This window comes from Saccopteryx bilineata, chromosome 5, assembly GCF_036850765.1.
Source record: "Saccopteryx bilineata isolate mSacBil1 chromosome 5, mSacBil1_pri_phased_curated, whole genome shotgun sequence".
Lineage (NCBI taxonomy): Eukaryota > Metazoa > Chordata > Mammalia > Chiroptera > Emballonuridae > Saccopteryx > Saccopteryx bilineata.
The window spans coordinates 96,461,022-96,478,797 of NC_089494.1; positions in this window are offsets into that span (position 1 = coordinate 96,461,022).

Below are 17,776 nucleotides of genomic sequence, written 5' to 3' on the forward strand. Positions count from 1 at the left end.
CTGTAATACAGGTTTTGCCCCTGTATCACTCTTGAGTAGATTAGCTGATGTGTCACTATGGTGATGATGTAGGCTGGGCCTCAGTCCCATTGGTAGCTGGGCTTATTAGGGTTTGCAGGCTCTGACAATAGGAGAGTCAGTTTTCCAGGTGCCTCTCCCCATGTTTCTCCTCCTGAGCTAGCAGCCTGAGGACTTAGCTGTGAAGTTGCCTCAGCCACTGCCTACAGTGCAAGAGAATCTAAGAGCTGCCAAGACCTTCCTCCAGCACCACTCAAAGCACAGTTCTGGTTAAGGCTGTGCCAACCAGAGCTGCCAGTGAAAGCAGGCAGGGCAGGGAGCTGATTGCTAATCAGGCACCTTTCTAAGGGGCCCCAGGTATATCTAGTACACTTCAGCGCTCCGAAGGTCCAATCTCCACAGGCTTTTCTTTCTTGTGCCCTGTTTGGAAGCCCACAGCCCAGCCCCAACAACTTCTGCAGTGCACTCAGAGGTCTGCTCCACAGAAATGTGCTTTGTAACCTGTATCGGCTCACAGAGGTGCCCTACCCAGAAAGGCTCAGGCCTAGGGATCCTCCTGGCCCTTGTGCACTTCCCGTGCTATTGGTTGAAGAGCAGGGACAAACAGAAATGCTGGCTACAGCCCATGAAGCCCACTGCTGACAATCTCAGGCTTAGCCCCTCCGCCGACAAACGCACGTGCCTATGCCAGAGGCACCAGGTGGAGCCACTCATATTCCTCTTACAATTGTGGACTGGGAGCTCACAAAGCCCAAAACCACTCCAGCACCGGCCTCTGAGGGCAACCCCTTCTGGCAACCGCCGTCGGAGCCTACCACCTATGCTAGCTTTGCATCCACGATCTCAGGCCAAGCCAGAACACTCTGTCCTCTGCTTGATCATCTGCCCTAGCCCAGTTTCTTCCCTCTGCCCCAAATCCTCCTTTTCTCTCTACTCCAGGTGAAAGTGGCCCTTCTTCAGATCAGTGAGGAAAGCAGAATACTCTGTTCTCCATCTTATTTCCTTCAGAGTGGATTATATATTCAGCCACATTTTCGCCCAATCATACCTTTGCCTGGTGTGTGTATATTTCAGATGCTCCTAAGATTTTTTTCCCTGTCTTTAGTTGTTGAATTTGTTGAAATTTCATGGGGAGATATCGGGATCACCCCTTACGGTGCCATTTCTTTGATGTCACCTCTGTTTTTTTTAACAAATTTTTTTGAGCATTCTCCATTGTATATTAGGTGCATTCTCCATTGTATATTACCCTATCCCCACTGATCTTTTTTTATTTCCTTGAATATGCCAACTTCTTTTTTTCTAGAGTCTTTTCCTCTCACTGTCTGCTTGGCCTCAAAGGCTCTGCACTCCTTCAGGCTCACCTGTGACTGTTTCCATAGCTAGTACCAACAAAGTTGAGTCTCTCTCTAGAATTGCATCCAATGGTCCTTTACAACTGTTAGATATTCTGCTCTCCAGACTCAAACTTGCTGTTTCTTCTACCTCTTATTATGCAAAATTTTTCTGTTTGATTGCTATCTCTATCTCTTTTCCTTCTTGTTTTAATTATTTCTAGAGCAAAATTTTTCTAAGTCAAGATAAATGGAATCCAAAGAATAACACATCATATAAACCCTGGATTGTACTACTTTGAGGATAATGAAAGCACAAGAAATATTTTGCCATCCATACAGCTGGAAGTTCTGAGACATCCATCTACCAACAGAATCCAAATTGATGTTGGTGCCTTCTGTGGTTGGGAGCCACCTTATGGCATTTGTTTACTTCAGCTTAAACATAGATGGGCAGTGTTATCAGTTTTGAGGCTTCCTGGTACTTTCTGTATAGTAGCAATAAATTCAGAAATTCCATAGTTACTCTTTAGTTAGTTGGAGGCTGGGTTAGTTCCATCAGTCAGATCTGGTGAGAAGTGGGCAGAAAGTTACTGAGAATGCAGAACAGACTCTGTCTCCTGAGTCAAGATTACCCATGCTTTCCCGCTGTGTAATCACCCCTAAAAAGAAGAAAGAAAGAAAGTTTTCTCCCTAATGAAAGGTTGAAAAGTGAAGAACCATAACATATCATTCTTTCTGTATCTGATTCTGATGTGCTGCAATGTTTTTCTATTTAAACTATCTTTCTTATTTTTTGGTGTACCATTTATTTAAGATTTAGTTTTAGGTAATTTAACTTCTTTCATTTGACCCAAAGATAATGAATAAATCTGAAAAGCAAGTATAATTATCAAAATATTTTAAAAGTGATAAGGCATAGACATTGACTAGGTAATTATTGATATTAGTAGATATTTCCCATAAATTGCAGATATAGCTTTGCACCCATACTGGTTGGGTGCTAGTCATATTCAAAAGTAATGCTTCAGGTTTACACTGACAGAAAAAGGAGATGGGAAGATGGCAGTGGAGTAGGTGGATGCACAGACGCCCAGCTCTCACCACCAAACTGGAATACAAATCAATTTAGGAAAAATCAGCATGAAAAACCAACTCTGGACTACAAGAACAGCTCTCAAAAACCAAGGAGCAAAGAAGAAGTCACAACAAACCTGGTAGGGAGCGCTTGAATCTCCTCTGCTTACAGAAACAGAGGGGAACAGGAGGCTAAGAGCCCAGAGGGGATCTCACCCCAGAGAAAAGAGCAGAAAATACTGCTCACAGCCACTTGCCTGGCGACCAGGGAGCGAGGTGTGTTGAAAAGATCAGCTTATCTCCCAAGTAAAAAGGACAGGGAGAGGGACAGAGTGTGAGGAGCTAAGGAATGGAGGAAATAAACTAAAAAAGCTGACTCATCCATGCTGGAGGCAGCCATAGCTGGGGAGGGCCTGAACTTTCCTCAAAACAGTACTGAATTGCTTCCAGATCAGAGATCTCCAGATATCTCTTCAGCTCCAATCAGCACAACAAGACAAAGCTGAAAACAAGAAGTGGGGAGGAGGGGCAGTAACTCAGGTCTCCATGGAGATCTGAGATACACCTCCCCCTACTGAAGCTGAGAAAACACCCTGCCCCCATAAAGATTAGTTGGCAGAAGAGGCCTTCAGAGTCTCAGGTTACACCCATCGCATTCCTGGATACAGTTTCAAGGAAGCCCCTGCTGAGATCAATAAACAAGATTATCACTTGTTAAGAAAACAAACAAATCAAGACTTCAAAGCTGCCCAAATCTGAAAGTGGATTACTACAAATAATAGTTGATACCAACCCAAGAAGACCTAGAAATAACACAACTGAAAACTGGAGGCAGACAATACCAAGCCTAGACTCAACCAACTCTACAAATAAAACACCCAAACACAATGAGAAGACAAAAAAGTGGAATCCAAATGAAACCACAAGAGAAACCTTCAGGAGATGAACTGAGTGATATGGAAATAATCAAACTTCCAGATGCAGAGTTCAAAATAATGATTGTAAGGATGCTTAGGGATCTTAGAACAACAATGGATGGTCATCACAAACACCTAAATAAAGAAATAGCAAGGACAAAAAAGAAGCAGAAGGAGATGACAAATACAATATCAGAAAAAAAGACCACAATGGAAGGAATTAAAAACAGGATAGATGGAACTGAGGATCGAATCAGCGAGTTGGAGGACAACTGAAATGAAGGCATGAAAGCAGAGAAGAAAAAAGAAAAGAGACTCAAAAAGTCTGAGGAAACTCTTAGAGAGCTCTGTGACAACATGAGAGAAATAACATCAACATCATAGAGGTTCCTGAAGAAGAAGAAAAAAAACAAGGGATAGAGACTTTGTTCAATCATATCATAGCTGAAAACGTCCCTAAATTAATGCAGGAGAAACTCTCACAAGTTCAAGAAATACAGAGGACTCCATTAAAGAGAAACCCAAAGAAACCTACACCGAGACACATCATAATTAAAATACCAAAGCTAAACAATAAAGAGAAAATATTAAAAGCTACAAGAGAAAAATAAGCTATCACCTACAAAGGAGCCCCCATAAGGATGACATCTGATTTCTCAACAGAAACACTTGAGGCCAGTAAGGAATGGCAAGAAATATTCAAAGAAATGCAGAACAAGAACCTACAACCAAGACTACTTTATCCAGCGAGGATATCATTTAAAATCAAAGGAGAAATAAAAAGCTTCCCAGACAAAAAACAACTCAAGGAATTCATTACAACCAAACCAATGCTGCAGGAAATGTTAAGGGGCCTGTTGTAAACAGATCAAAGTGGGAAAAGAATATAGCAAAAAAGGAATACAGCTTTAAAGAATAAAATGGCAATATACAACTACATATCAATAATAACCATAAATGTAAATGGATTAAATGATCCAATTAAAAGACATTGGGTAGCTGCGTGGATAAGAAAAAAGGACCCATACATATGCTGTCTACAAGAGACACACCTTAGAACAAAAGATACACATATATTGAAGGTAAAAGGATGGAAAAAAACGTTTCATGCAAATGGAAATGAAAAAAAAGCTGGGGTAGCAATACTTATATACAACAAATTGAACTTTAAAACAAAGGATATAGTAAGAGATAAAGAAGGCCACTACATAATGATAGAGTAATTCAACAGGAAGATATAACTATTATTAATATAAATATCTATGCACCTCATATAGGAGCACCTAAATATATAAAGCAGACTTTGGTGGATTTAAAGGGAGAGATCAACAGCAATAATATAATAGTAGGGGATTTCAATACTCCACTAACATCACTAGATAGATCCTCAAGAAAGAAAATTAACAAAGAAACAGCAGACTTATTGGACACACTAGATCAACTCGATTTAATAGATATCTTCAGAACCTTTCACCTTAAAGCAGCAGAAAATACATTCTTTTCAAGTGCTCTCCACAAATTTAAGAAGATTGAAATCATATCAAGCACTTTCTCTGATCACAACGGTATGAACTAGAAATGAACCAAAACAGAAGAGGTAAAAAATTCTCAAACATATGGAAATTAAATAGCAGGTTGTTACATAACAAATGGATTAAAAATGAGATCAAAGAAGAAATAAAATTTCCTAAAAACAAATGACAATGAGCATACAACTCAAAATTTATGGGACACAGCAAAAGCAGTACTGAGAGGGAAGTTCATAGCACTACAGGCACACTTTAAGAAGCTAAAAAAAGCTCAAATAAACTACTTAACCCTGCATCTAAAAGAACTAGAAAAAGAACAGCAAGTAAAGCCCAAATGTAGTAGAAGGAAAGAAATAATAAAGATCAGAGCAGAAATAAATGACATAGAGGCTAAAGAAACAATACAGAGGATCAATGAAACTAAGAGTTCTTTGACAAGGTAAACAAGATTGATGAACCTTTAACTAGACTCACCAAAAAAAGAGAGAGAGGACTCAAATAAATAAAATTAGAAATGACAGTGGAAAAATCACAACCGACACAACAGAAATAGGAAATATTGTAAGAAAATACTATGAACAACTGTATGCCAAAAAACTAGACAACCCAGATGAAATGGACAAATTCCTTGAAACATACAATCTTCCAAAAATCAATCTGGAAGAATCAGAAAACCTAAACAGACCGATTATACCAAATGAGATCAAAACAGTTATCAAAAAACTCCCAACAAAGAAAAGTTCGGGGCCTGATGGCTTCACAACTGAATTCTACCAAATATTCAAAGAACTAACTCCTATCTTTCTCAAACTATTTCAAAAAATTCAAGAGGAAGGAAGACTCCCAAGCTCCTTTTATGAGGCGAGCATAATTCTGATTCCAAAACCAGGCAAAGACAACACAAAGAAAAAAAATTATAGGCCAATATCTCTGATGAATATAGATGCTAAAATCCTCAACAAAATATTAGCAAACCAGATTCAACAATATATGGAAAAAATCATACACCATGATCAAGTGGGATTTATTCTGGGGAGGCAAGGCTGGTACAATATTCATAAATCAATCAATGTGATTCATCACATAAACAAAAGGAAGGAGAAAAACCATATAATAATTTCAATAGATGCAGAAAAAGCATTTGATAAAATCCAGCACCCTTTCATGATCAAAACTCTCAGCAAAGTGGGAATACAGGGAACATACCTCAACATGATAGAAGCCATCTATGAGAAACCCACAGCCAACATCATACTCAATGGGAAAAAATTAAAAGCAATACCCTTAAGATCAGGAACAAGGTAGGGGTGCCCCCTTTCACCACTCTTATTTAACATAGTCCTGGAAGTCCTAGCCACAGCAATCAGACAAGAAGAAGAAATGAAAGGCATTCAAGTTGGAAAAGAAGAAGTAAAACTATCATTATTTGTAGATAATATGATATTGTATATAGAAAACCCTAAAGTCTCAGTCAAAAAACTACTGGACCTGATAAATGAATTCAGAAAATTGGCAGGATATAAAATCAATACTCAGAAATCAGAGACATTTTTATACGCCAACAATGAACAGTCAGAAATAGAAATTAAGGAAACAATCCCCTTCACTATTACAACCAAAAAAATAAAGTACCTAGGAGTAAACTTAACCAAGGAAACTAAAGACTTGTACTTGGAAAATTACAAAGCATTGATAAAAGAAATCAAGGAAGATACAAACAAGTGGAAGCATATACCGTGCTCATAGTTAGGAAGAATAAACATCATTAAAATGTCTATATTACCCAAAGCAATCTAAAAATTCAATGCAATACCAATTAAAATACCAATGACATACTTCAAAGATATAAATCACATATTCCAAAAATTTATATGGAACCAAAAAAACACAAATAGCCTCAGCAATCTTAAAAAAGGATAAAGTGGGAGGTATCACACTTCCTGATATCAAGTTATACTACAAGGCCATTGTACTCAAGACAGCCTGGTACTGGCATAAGAACAGGCATATAGATCAATGGAACAGAACAGAGAACCCAGAAATAAACCCACAGGTCTATGAACAACTGATATATTTTTTTTAATTTTTATTTATTTATTCATTTTAGAAAGGAGAGAGAGAGGGAGAGAAGAGAGAGACAGAGAGAGAGAAGGGGGAGGAGCAGGAAGCATCAACTCCCATATGTGCCTTGACCAGGCAAGCCCAGGGTTTCGAACCAGCGACCTCAGCATTTCCAGGTCAACGCTTTATACACTGTGCCACCACAGGTCAGGCCGAACAACTGATATTTGACAAAGGAGGTAAGGAAATACAAAGCCTCTTTAACAAATGGTGTTGGGAAAATTGGACAGCTACCTGCAAAAAAATGAAACTAGATCACCAGCTTACACCACTCACAAAAATAAACTCAAAATGGATAAAAGACTTAAATGTAAGCCTTAAAACTATACTATATGCATATTAGAAGAAAACATAGGCAGTAAGCTGTCAGACATCTCTCGGAGCAATACATTTGCTGATTTATATCCACGGGGAAGTGAAATAAAAGACAGGATAAACAAATGAGACTATATCAAACTAAAAAGCTTTTGTACAGCTAAAGACAACAAGAACAGAATAAAAAGACAAACTACACAATGGGAGAACATATTTGACAATATGTCTGATAAGGGGTTAATAACCAAAATTTATAAAGAACTTGTAAAACTTAATACCAGGAAGACAAACAATCTAATCCAAAAATGGGCAAAAGAAATGAATAGACACTTCTCCAAAGAGGACATACAGATGGTCAATAGGCATATGAAAATATGCTCAACATCACTAATCATTAGAGAAATGCAAATTAAAACTACAATGAGATATCACCTCACACCAGTCAGAATGGCGATCATCAACAAAACAACACCAGAATAAGTTCTGGCGAGGATGTGAAGAAAAGGGAACCCTCCTGCACTGCTGGTGGGAATGCAGACTGATGCAGCCACTGTGGAAAACAGTATGGAGATTCCTCAAGAAATTAAAAATTGAACTGCCTTTTGACCCAGCTATCCTACTGTTAGGAATATACCCCAAGAACACCATAGCACTGTATGAAAAGAAGAAAAGCACCCCCATGTTTATGGCAGCAGTGTTCACAATAGCGAAGATCTGGAAACAGCCTAAGTGTCCTTCAGATGACGAGTGGATAAAAAAGCTTTGGTACATATATACTATAAAATACTACCCAGCCATAAGAAATGATGACATCAGATCATTTACAGTAACATGCATGGACCTTGATAACATTATACGGAGTGAAATAAGTAAATCAGAAAAAAACTAAGAACTATATGAATCTATATATAGATGGGACATAAAAATGAGACTCAGAGACATGAATAAGAATGTGATGGCAACGGGGGTGGGGGGTCGGGTGGTAGGTGGAGGGGGGATGGGGCGAGGAAGGAGTGAGGGGTTGGGGGAGGGGAGGGGCACAAAGAAAACCAGATAGAAGGTGACAGAAGACAATTTGACTTTGGGGAGGGGTATACAGCACAATCAAATGTCAAAATAATCTGGAGAGGTTTTCTCTCAACATATGTACCCTGATTTATCAATATCACTGCATTAAATTTAATAAATAAATTTAAAGAAAATTTAAACTGACAGAAAAATATAAAACCTGCCCTCCCAATTTTCAAGTTCTCTTCTTGAACTATAGTGTTACTTGAGTTAAGAAAACTGACCTCAATGGTTCCAGATATTAAAAGCGATAGCCATGATGAACAATTATTACTGGGAAACTTCAAATTTTATGAAGAATAACAAGAAACTAAAAGACTTCTGGGTTTATTTTCCTTTGTTTTATGTTTTTATATGTAATTTAATTACCTACTGTTGCAAGATTAATGTGGTCTGTTTCCTTTTTCAATAGTAAAACACTACATTGTAAACTAAGCAGGCTTTTGCTGCCCTAACAGCAGACTTCTGAGTTTTAAACAACCACAATTAAAATTGATATCTAAGATGCAAATTTGGTGACCTCATTTATTTCAGAAGTAGAGGGTCCTGTCAACCTTACTGAAAGATTAAAGGGAGTGACTACTCACATATTAATATGAATGACCTTAGTTTCCTTCTTCTGGAACATGCTGTTGAACTAGAGGAGTTTTGCCTAGAGATAATACCCACATTTTAGAGGTCTTTGCTGTGGTTTACTTCCAACAGTATTCTTCCTCAAGAGTGAGGAGTCCACAGGACCAGAAATATATGCCCGGCTGTAATGAGTATCAGGTTCCCTAGACATCAACAGATACCGACGATTTGAGAATTTCCTGCCTAAAAGCCCTGAGCCTACTTCCAGATATTATTGCTTCAGTTTTCCAAGAGTTGACCACACTGCCAGGTATATGCATAACTGGGCCTAATGCTTGGCTAGGAAGAGCTGTTCTGGAGAGAGGGTTGCATGAAACTGGAGATAAATGCCAATGAGGTCCCCCCAGTTCTGGTATGGAAGGAAAGAAAGAGCAGAGTTCAAACTGAAAACCAAGAGCAGGCATTTGGCTCCCCTGCACCCTCACTTTAGGATGTACTCCAAAGGGCACAATAATTCAAACTCTGAATCTGGTTTTCAGGTTATTATAAAAATATACATATCAAGATGGGAAAATAAAACTAGGTATTATTTAATAGTTTATTCATCACTTTAAACTTTTCAATATTTATTAATAGGATACATGATTTATACTTGTACCCCTGCCCTGTACCCTGCAAATGAAGAAGGGATTGGAAAACAGATTGCTATTTTGGGTCTGGAGTACAGAGTTCAAGGAGGTTTCTTAGTGGTGAGTATTAGAAATATAAAGGTCTATACACCACAGTTGAAAGATAGGGGGAAAAGTGTCCAGAACTTAAGAATTATGTTCAGACAGTACAATGTGAACATGTCATAGGACTAACATTTTCTTAGATCTGTGATACCAGATATCATTTTGTGTATTTGGACACACAGAAAGGCAAATGAGCTTTGGTATATTTCCATAAAATAGTTTTTCCTCTTCCTTCTGGCCATTTTAGAAGCCATCGAATGCTGCCAACTTCTACTCCCACATGTCTGATCTCCTTTTTAAAGAAAAAAATGCTCAAGAGAGAGAAATTGGAAAATGGATATCTGAATTGTAATAAGTTGAACCACATGATTAGAATTAATCAATCAACTTAATAAAGCTTGACCAAATTTAATTCAAAGATAAAGCACAACACACAAAGTTCTCCTTAACTCAGGCAGAAGACTAAAACTATTGAAGAGGATCAGAAGGGGAAAGAATGAAATTAAACATGATGCAGGAGGGAAAGGATGTTAGGGAAAGTGTAAGAGGGTAGATGCGGGATAGATGGTGATGGAGGGAGACTTCAGATGCTGAACACACAATACAATACACAGATGATGTATTATAGAATTGTGCTCCTGAAACTTGTATAATTTTATTAACCAATGACACTAACAAATTCAATAAAAAATTAAGAAATAATAAAATGTTACAATAAAGAATTAGAAACACGTATAAATATTTTCTGAAATTAAGTAATAGCTAATTGTGGACAAGTCCTGCCAGGGGTGAGGATGATGGAGATGTAAAGACCCAACTCCAGGGAGCGGATTCAGTGATGCAGATCCACTTTATTCAAGAAGTAAGCTAGCTTATATACATGGGTTCAGCCAATAGGATATTACAGTGTGTCCTTCATAGCCAATGGCTGAAAAGATCAGGGAGCTGCATGGTTGGTGCTAAGTCACTTCCTTATAGCGGGTAAGCTCTTTTCCTGGGTATGCCCAAGAGGCTTCTGGGAGCTGGAGTGTTCTCACAGCATTGCTTCAGCCACAGCTGCTAGGAATGTGCTCTGCACTCCACCCACATCTCCCCCTTCTCTTTTAATTAAGGCCAATTGGACTTGATGAATGACAGCTTGCTGTTGTTGTAGCTTCTGAATGCTACCCATTATGCAATGGAACCCTAGTAGAACTAAAATAACTATAATACCTATTATATGCTAATAGATTAGCTGGATTAAACAATGATGCAAACTTCTGTAATGTTTGACTAGTTAGGAAATAGAACAGGGGTTTTAAACAGGGGATTCCTCCTAGAGGTCAGATGTCATTTCCCTTCCATTGTGTTACAGAGACCTTCTAAGTACCGTTAAACACAGTTCCATTTTGATTGTAAAAAATGGATGTAGGTCTATGCATGCCCCCTTCACACAAAGGTGCCAGCATCCAAACACGAAATGAATGGCTTACTGTGGGCTGCATACTGCATATGGTTGCAAAGCACATTACACAAATTACAACAACATGACAAATCATACAATTTCAACAATTACAAAGGTACATTTCACCAGTCTCTGAGCACTTTCCCAAAAGCACAAAATGTCCTTGGCCATCTTTCTAGCCATGGGAAAAGCTTCCTAGAGCAGGAGAAGGGCCTCCAGCAAAGCTGCCCCCCACCCCCATTAGGGTATTTCACATTGTCCAAAATCCGTAAGTCCATCCAACAAAGGAGCCAGTGCTCACTCGGTCATAGTCCAGGAAATCAATCCATGTACATGAGGCCTCAGCCACCCTCCTCATTCCTGCCATCCTGGCGGGTCTTACACTGTCCCAAAGAGGAGCATGTGGCATTGGCAGTCAGCATTTCCATCTTTGCTCCGGAGAGCATGATGGCATTCACCCCTATGTCCCAAAATGTCAGTGAACTCACCAGCAGCTTAGCAGGCACTCCCTGCTGTTCCAGAGGCCACTTGGCAATGCAAGCCTGGCTTCCGTTCATCCTCCCGCTGCAGCTCCGTTTATCTTCTGGAGTCTGTGAATCGCAACTCTGGCCCCATTCCTCTCATCTTCCAAAGATGAACTGAAAGCACCAGCTCACACTGCTGGGCTCGAGCCCTGGGCTGCCACCGCCTGCGTCTGGGAGTCAGTGGTCACTATAGCACACATAAGCAAGAACAGAGCACCAGGGCCTGGGGGCCTGTCAGGGGCAATTCTCTGGGCCCACCCCGCCAAAGCCTCCACATCGCCCCAGGTGATGGGGCATGCACACCAGCCATGAGGTCTTCTCCTGGAGTGCTGAGGACCTCTTCCAGGTGGCTGTTCATCAAGGCTGAGGCTGTTTTCTGGAAATACACAAGCATAACTTCTCCCTTGCATTAGAAGGGGGTGTGGACCCCACCACTATGCCATGGCCAGGTCCTTCCAACGGTAAAGGTGTTGGGTGGCTACAAAGGCCTCCCCAATGTTTGTAAGATGGGGTTATACCATCAGAATAAAAAGTTAAATAATTGAGAGTGAATACAGCACTGAGAAGCACTTCTCCGGGTGAGACCCAGGGCATATCCCCCATTTCTTTTTGAATCTGAAGCTTGATGTCTCTGTGTCTCTGTTCTACAATGGTTTGTCCTTGGGGATTATGAGGAATGCCAAGGCTGTGTGTGATTTGTCATTGGGAACAAAAAGCTTTAAATTGGCTGCTGGTATAACAGGGCCCATTGTCAGTTTTAATTTACCAAGGTACACCAAGGCAAAGCATGGCCTGTCAAAAAAATGTTAAGGGGGCCTTGTTGCCAAAGGCGTAGTGCATAGTAAATGGCTAGTAGTTCACCTACTTGTACGGATCCTTCATAGATAAATTTGTGGAATTCAATGCCTTCCGTTTGTGCTTTCAACACTATTCCACAATAGGACTGGCTGGCATCTGTAAACACAAGCATGCTGTGCAAAAGAGGGGTAGATGCTGGATACAAATGAGGGGGGGGAGAGAGAGAGATACAGAAAAATAGACAAGACAGACAGACAGAAAGAAAAGACACATGGGGGTGTATAGGCTGGCCCATGGGTCTGCGGCAGGAACATGTGTTGGAGAAAATGGCGTCTGAGAGGCTGGGGTGGGACATTGAGCCTTGCCAGGGAATGTGGAAGTAGTGACCTCTGCTTTTTCTGGCCACAGAGCTGATGGCGCAGTTAGCAATTCGGTTGGTTTTGTTTCTGCATGCTCGGCTGCAAGTCCATCAAACTCGGAAGCTAAACTACTTTCCTCCTCAGTGGAGGGAGGCGAATAGGGAGGTAGAGGCTCCTCTGAAAGAGGAGCAGCCTGCAGGACCTTAGGGACCAGCAGAGGGTACCCAGCAGGAGCACCAGTCAAGCAGGCGTGTATTGCCAATAAGGCAGGAGTGAGGCTGAGGGAAGGTTTGCCCCCCATGCACCTTGGCCAAACGAACGCATCAGAGAGCTTGGGCCCAAGTATCCGGGTCCTAAAAGGGCGCATCCTCAATCCAGGGATTGAGACCAGAGAGAATCTCCCAGTAAGAACAGAGATCCTTTTCACAAACTTTAACTCGCCTACTCTGCAATAGTACGTGCAAGGCTCAACTCGAGCCTGTGGGGCTCGAGAGTGGGGGAGAAGGTTTCCCATTGCAGAGGGTCACTCACCCATCCCTTGGATGCCAGTTAGGTCCCTGCCCCACGTTCGGGCACCAGTTGTGGACAAGTCCTGCTGGGGGTGAGGATGACGGAGACGCAAAGACCCAACTCCGGGGACCAGGTTCAGGGACGCAGATCCACTGTATTCAGGAAGTAAGCTAGCTTATATACATGGGTTCAGCCAATAGGGTGTTACAGCGTGTCCTTCATAGCCAATGGCTGAAAAGATCAAGGAGCTGTGTGGTTGGCGCTAAGTCACTTCCTTATAGCGGGTGACCTTTCTTCCTGGATGTGCCCAGGAGGTTTCTGGGAGCTGGAGTATTCTCACAGCATTGCATCAGCCACAGCTGCTAGGAATGCGCTCTGCACTCCACCCACAATTAATTAAGGTTATATGCATGGACATTTTGTCACAGTGTATTATACAATATTTTTTCTTAAATTGTAGACTTATTTTCAAGATACAAAAGACCTTGTGATCTGTTTGATAGTTTGCAACTTAAGGAAAAACTTGAGTAATCAATCTCACTTCTGCCCTACAGCCCAAATAACATAAAATATCTAAATAAACAGCATTAAGATGCAAACAAGTAAGGTTATAGAGTATAAACATATTTCACTAGCATTGAAAACATCTATGCAATCAAAAGAAATATTAGGTGTTTTGCTGGACTGTGAGATGATCTATTGTAGAAAAAAATATCTAATGATGTTCTTTCAATTTAAACTAGAAATCGCTATCTTCTGGGTTTTCTAACTTTATAAAATTTAAGGTTTATAAAATATAAGTTTTATAACATAATTTTATTTCATATAATTTTATTCTTATGAAAGGTGTTAACTAATTAGGAGTATCAATTTCCCTTGATAAATGGCTGAAGAAAATCCTCATTAAAAAGGGGTATTTCTGCAATTTCAAATTGGTGCCATTTTCATATTTCATGTGATTTCTTGTAATTTTTTATAAATATTTCCTGCTATGAATTTTTTGTGCTCTGAATTATGCTGAGCATGTGCTTCATGTTTTCATTTATTCTGTTTACTTCTCATCTCATGGCACTGTTTATGGAGGTCTTGAAAACCTAGGATGCTACATTGGAAGAAATATAATATCATAATGAAGAAATGAAAGTGTTGCATGTATAAATAAGTCATTGCAAAATATATTAGTCATATTAAAATAAAAGTTTAAGTGCAGAATCTGCTTTTCACTTTTAGCCTCTTGTGTATTGTTTGATTCATTACTTAAAACTGAATACAAAGACAAAGGCAACTTTGAAATGCATACCTCAGCGTATTAGCAAGTACTCTGCTCTTAATATAAATACCAGAGAAAAAAGACAAAGATCTGTTGAACTCTTTATTGGTGAAATACTGGATTGTTGCTGAACAAAATTATAAATACCATTGAGATAATGCTTTATCCTGAAGCAAAATAATAGTAGCATCATTTATTTGATATGTGGATTTTGGCTCAGTAGTTATCAAATATTACTTTAGAAATAATTTAGGCCAGTGAGACCACAATGTAACTGTTTAGTTCACTCTTATGTCTTGATGTCTTAGGTTAGAAATTGCCCAGGAAATAATATGTTTAAATTATTGGAGTCTTTTCTCCTGAGTAAGTTATAGTACCATAAGTTTTCATTTTCCTCAATGTCTTTTCTGCTAATATAATGGCTCGAGGATTTAAAATTTTGTGCTGTTATTGTGACTTCAAAGCCTTAAAACTGCAATTGAATGAGGCAGTTCATCTGTCATTATTCAAATATGAAGCAATTATGATGAAATAAAGATAAAATTTCATTGAGAAATACTCCAACTTTCACTTACATTTAACTAGAAACATAAAACGATGCTTAGAAGAAAGAGTAAGTTAGGTAGTAACACTAAAGAATAAAAGAGCATGAATTACTGACTAAAACTGAGTCATTGTGGCAGTTTTGGGGTGTGTAAATAAAATTATAGAACTCTGCACCTGAAACTTGTATAACTTTATTAACCAATGTCACCCTAACAAATTCAATAAAAATTAAATAATAATAAAATGTTACAATAAAGAATTAGAAACACATAAAAATATTTTCTGAAATTAAGTATTTCACCAATATTGAGTCAAAGTTTGGTGGTGCATGATAAAAACAAAATCATAAAGAATTAGAAACACATAAAAATATTTTCTGAAATTAAGTATTTCACCAATATTGAGTCAAAGTTTGGTGGTGCATGATAAAAACAAAATCAAATAAAAGCCAAAAAAAAAAACAAAAAACTCTCACTCATTACTTAACTGATCAAAATAGTGTTTAAACCTGTGTTACCCAGCAGAAATCTTGTAGAAAGCTGTTTTTAGCAATGTATCCCACCTAGTCAATATAAAACTCAATGAACCTATGTGACTGTGTGTTTTGAGAAAAGACATTAAATGCAGTAAAAGACACATGCCACAATATCAAACAAATAAACTTTTAATTTTTTCTATTCTGACTGAGCATTTTACAGTCTTTCACTTTTACCAACTTCACTGTTTTATAATGCTCTGTTCTCTTTAATTTTAATACGTTATTTTCTATATCTAAATTTCAGTATCCTATTTGTTTAAATTAATTTAGTTGACCGATAAGGCCACTTAATGAAATACTTATCTATGTTCTAAAAAAAGGTAGAAATAGAAGACAAGTAAAATATATTATATTATATAAGCAATTATATATATTATACAAGCATTATATAAGAATTTTAAAAAGATGTTTTACATGAACTATTCTTCTATTAATTTAGCACACTTTTATTAAAAACATTTCTCCACTAATCTTAACCTCACATGCTTTGCAAACTCATATAAGCATAGTGTATAAGCATAGTGTTCTAATTAGTTAGCATGATTAACTATAATTTTATTTTTTTGCATCACATATATAATTTTTTAATATAAGGATATATTAAAAATTGTCTCAGTTATCTGAAGTTCTCTACATTAAATTAATAACAATTGTGATGATTGCATTTAATATTTAAAATAAAATGAATGCCTACTATGTTCCTTATCTCTTTTTAATACTTAGTATATGAAGAAAAAATACACTAGATGGGGATAAAAACAGAGAAGTACCCAACTGTGAACAGTGAAAACACAGATAAAGGAGCACGAAAATTTTTCCACAGGAATATTTACATAGCTCATATAACCCTGCTATGGGAGGTAGAGATGGTGTCGATCAGCAAGAATTCCATTGACAAGTTAAGACTTAGCTGAGACTAGAAGGAAGAGTAGAGAGTAACCAGGGGACATTGAGTAAAAAATGTCATCTAAGCAGAGAAAGGCAAATACAGTAAAGCAAGAGAAAACACTATGAATTCTGACTGAAGCAGTTTGGAGGAGCAGACGAACGGTGAAACCTGAGGGATGAAGAAGCATCAGAGCCACACAGATATTCTGTCCCCAGTTTTCTGGAAATAGTGATAAGTTACAAAACAATCTAACCAGAACATATTTGTCTGTTAGCAGATTTTTTTTTTTTACTGTAGTGTACAATATTCAAAGGGTAAGATACAATCTAAGATAGAGATATATATATAAGGCACATTTTTATTAATCCAAGGCAGAAGAAAAGTATTAACTAAACTATGATCTTGACAAAGGAAATGAAAAAAAATGAATGAATTCTATGGATGACAGAAAGTAGTATCAGTAAAATTTGGTCGTTAATTGGATGTGGGGGCTTGAAGAAGGAAGAGGGCAGACAATAAACAAGTATTTGCCTTGGTAATAGATGGTAAGGTTATTAAATGATAGAGGATGAAAGAGGAAGAGCAGGGAAAGGTTTATTTGAGGCAGTAGGGAAGACAGTGAGTTTAATTTCAACCATGTTCACAATGAAATGTCAGTAAAGTTTCACTGTAGATTATGGAGGATGAGAAAGGGATCACAGAAAAGTTCTGAGAACCCACTGGGTCAGGGGTCCCCAAACTATGGCCTGCGGGCCGCATGCACCCCCCAAGGCCATTTATCCGGCCCCCGCCGCACTTCCAGAAGGGGCACCTCTTTCATTGGTGAGCAGTGAAAGGAGCATAGTTCCCATTGAAATACTGGTCAGTTTGTTGATTTAAATTTACTTATTCTTTATTTTAAATATATTTATTCCCGTGTTTTTTTTTTTGTTTTTTTTTTACTTTAAAATAAGATATGTGCAGTGTGCATAGGGATTTGTTCATAGTTTTTTTTTATAGTCTGGCCCTCCAATGGTCTGAGGGACAGTGAACTGACCCCTGTGTAAAAAGTTTGGGAACCCCTGAACTGGTTAATAAAAAGCCCTTAGGTGCTTGCAGACTAAAAGGTGTATAAAAAGTGGGGTGAAAGTTTATTGAGGTCAATTTGGCATATTTTACACATTCTCAAATGACTGGCCCAGAATGAGGAGTATTACACTTAAAATAATTGAG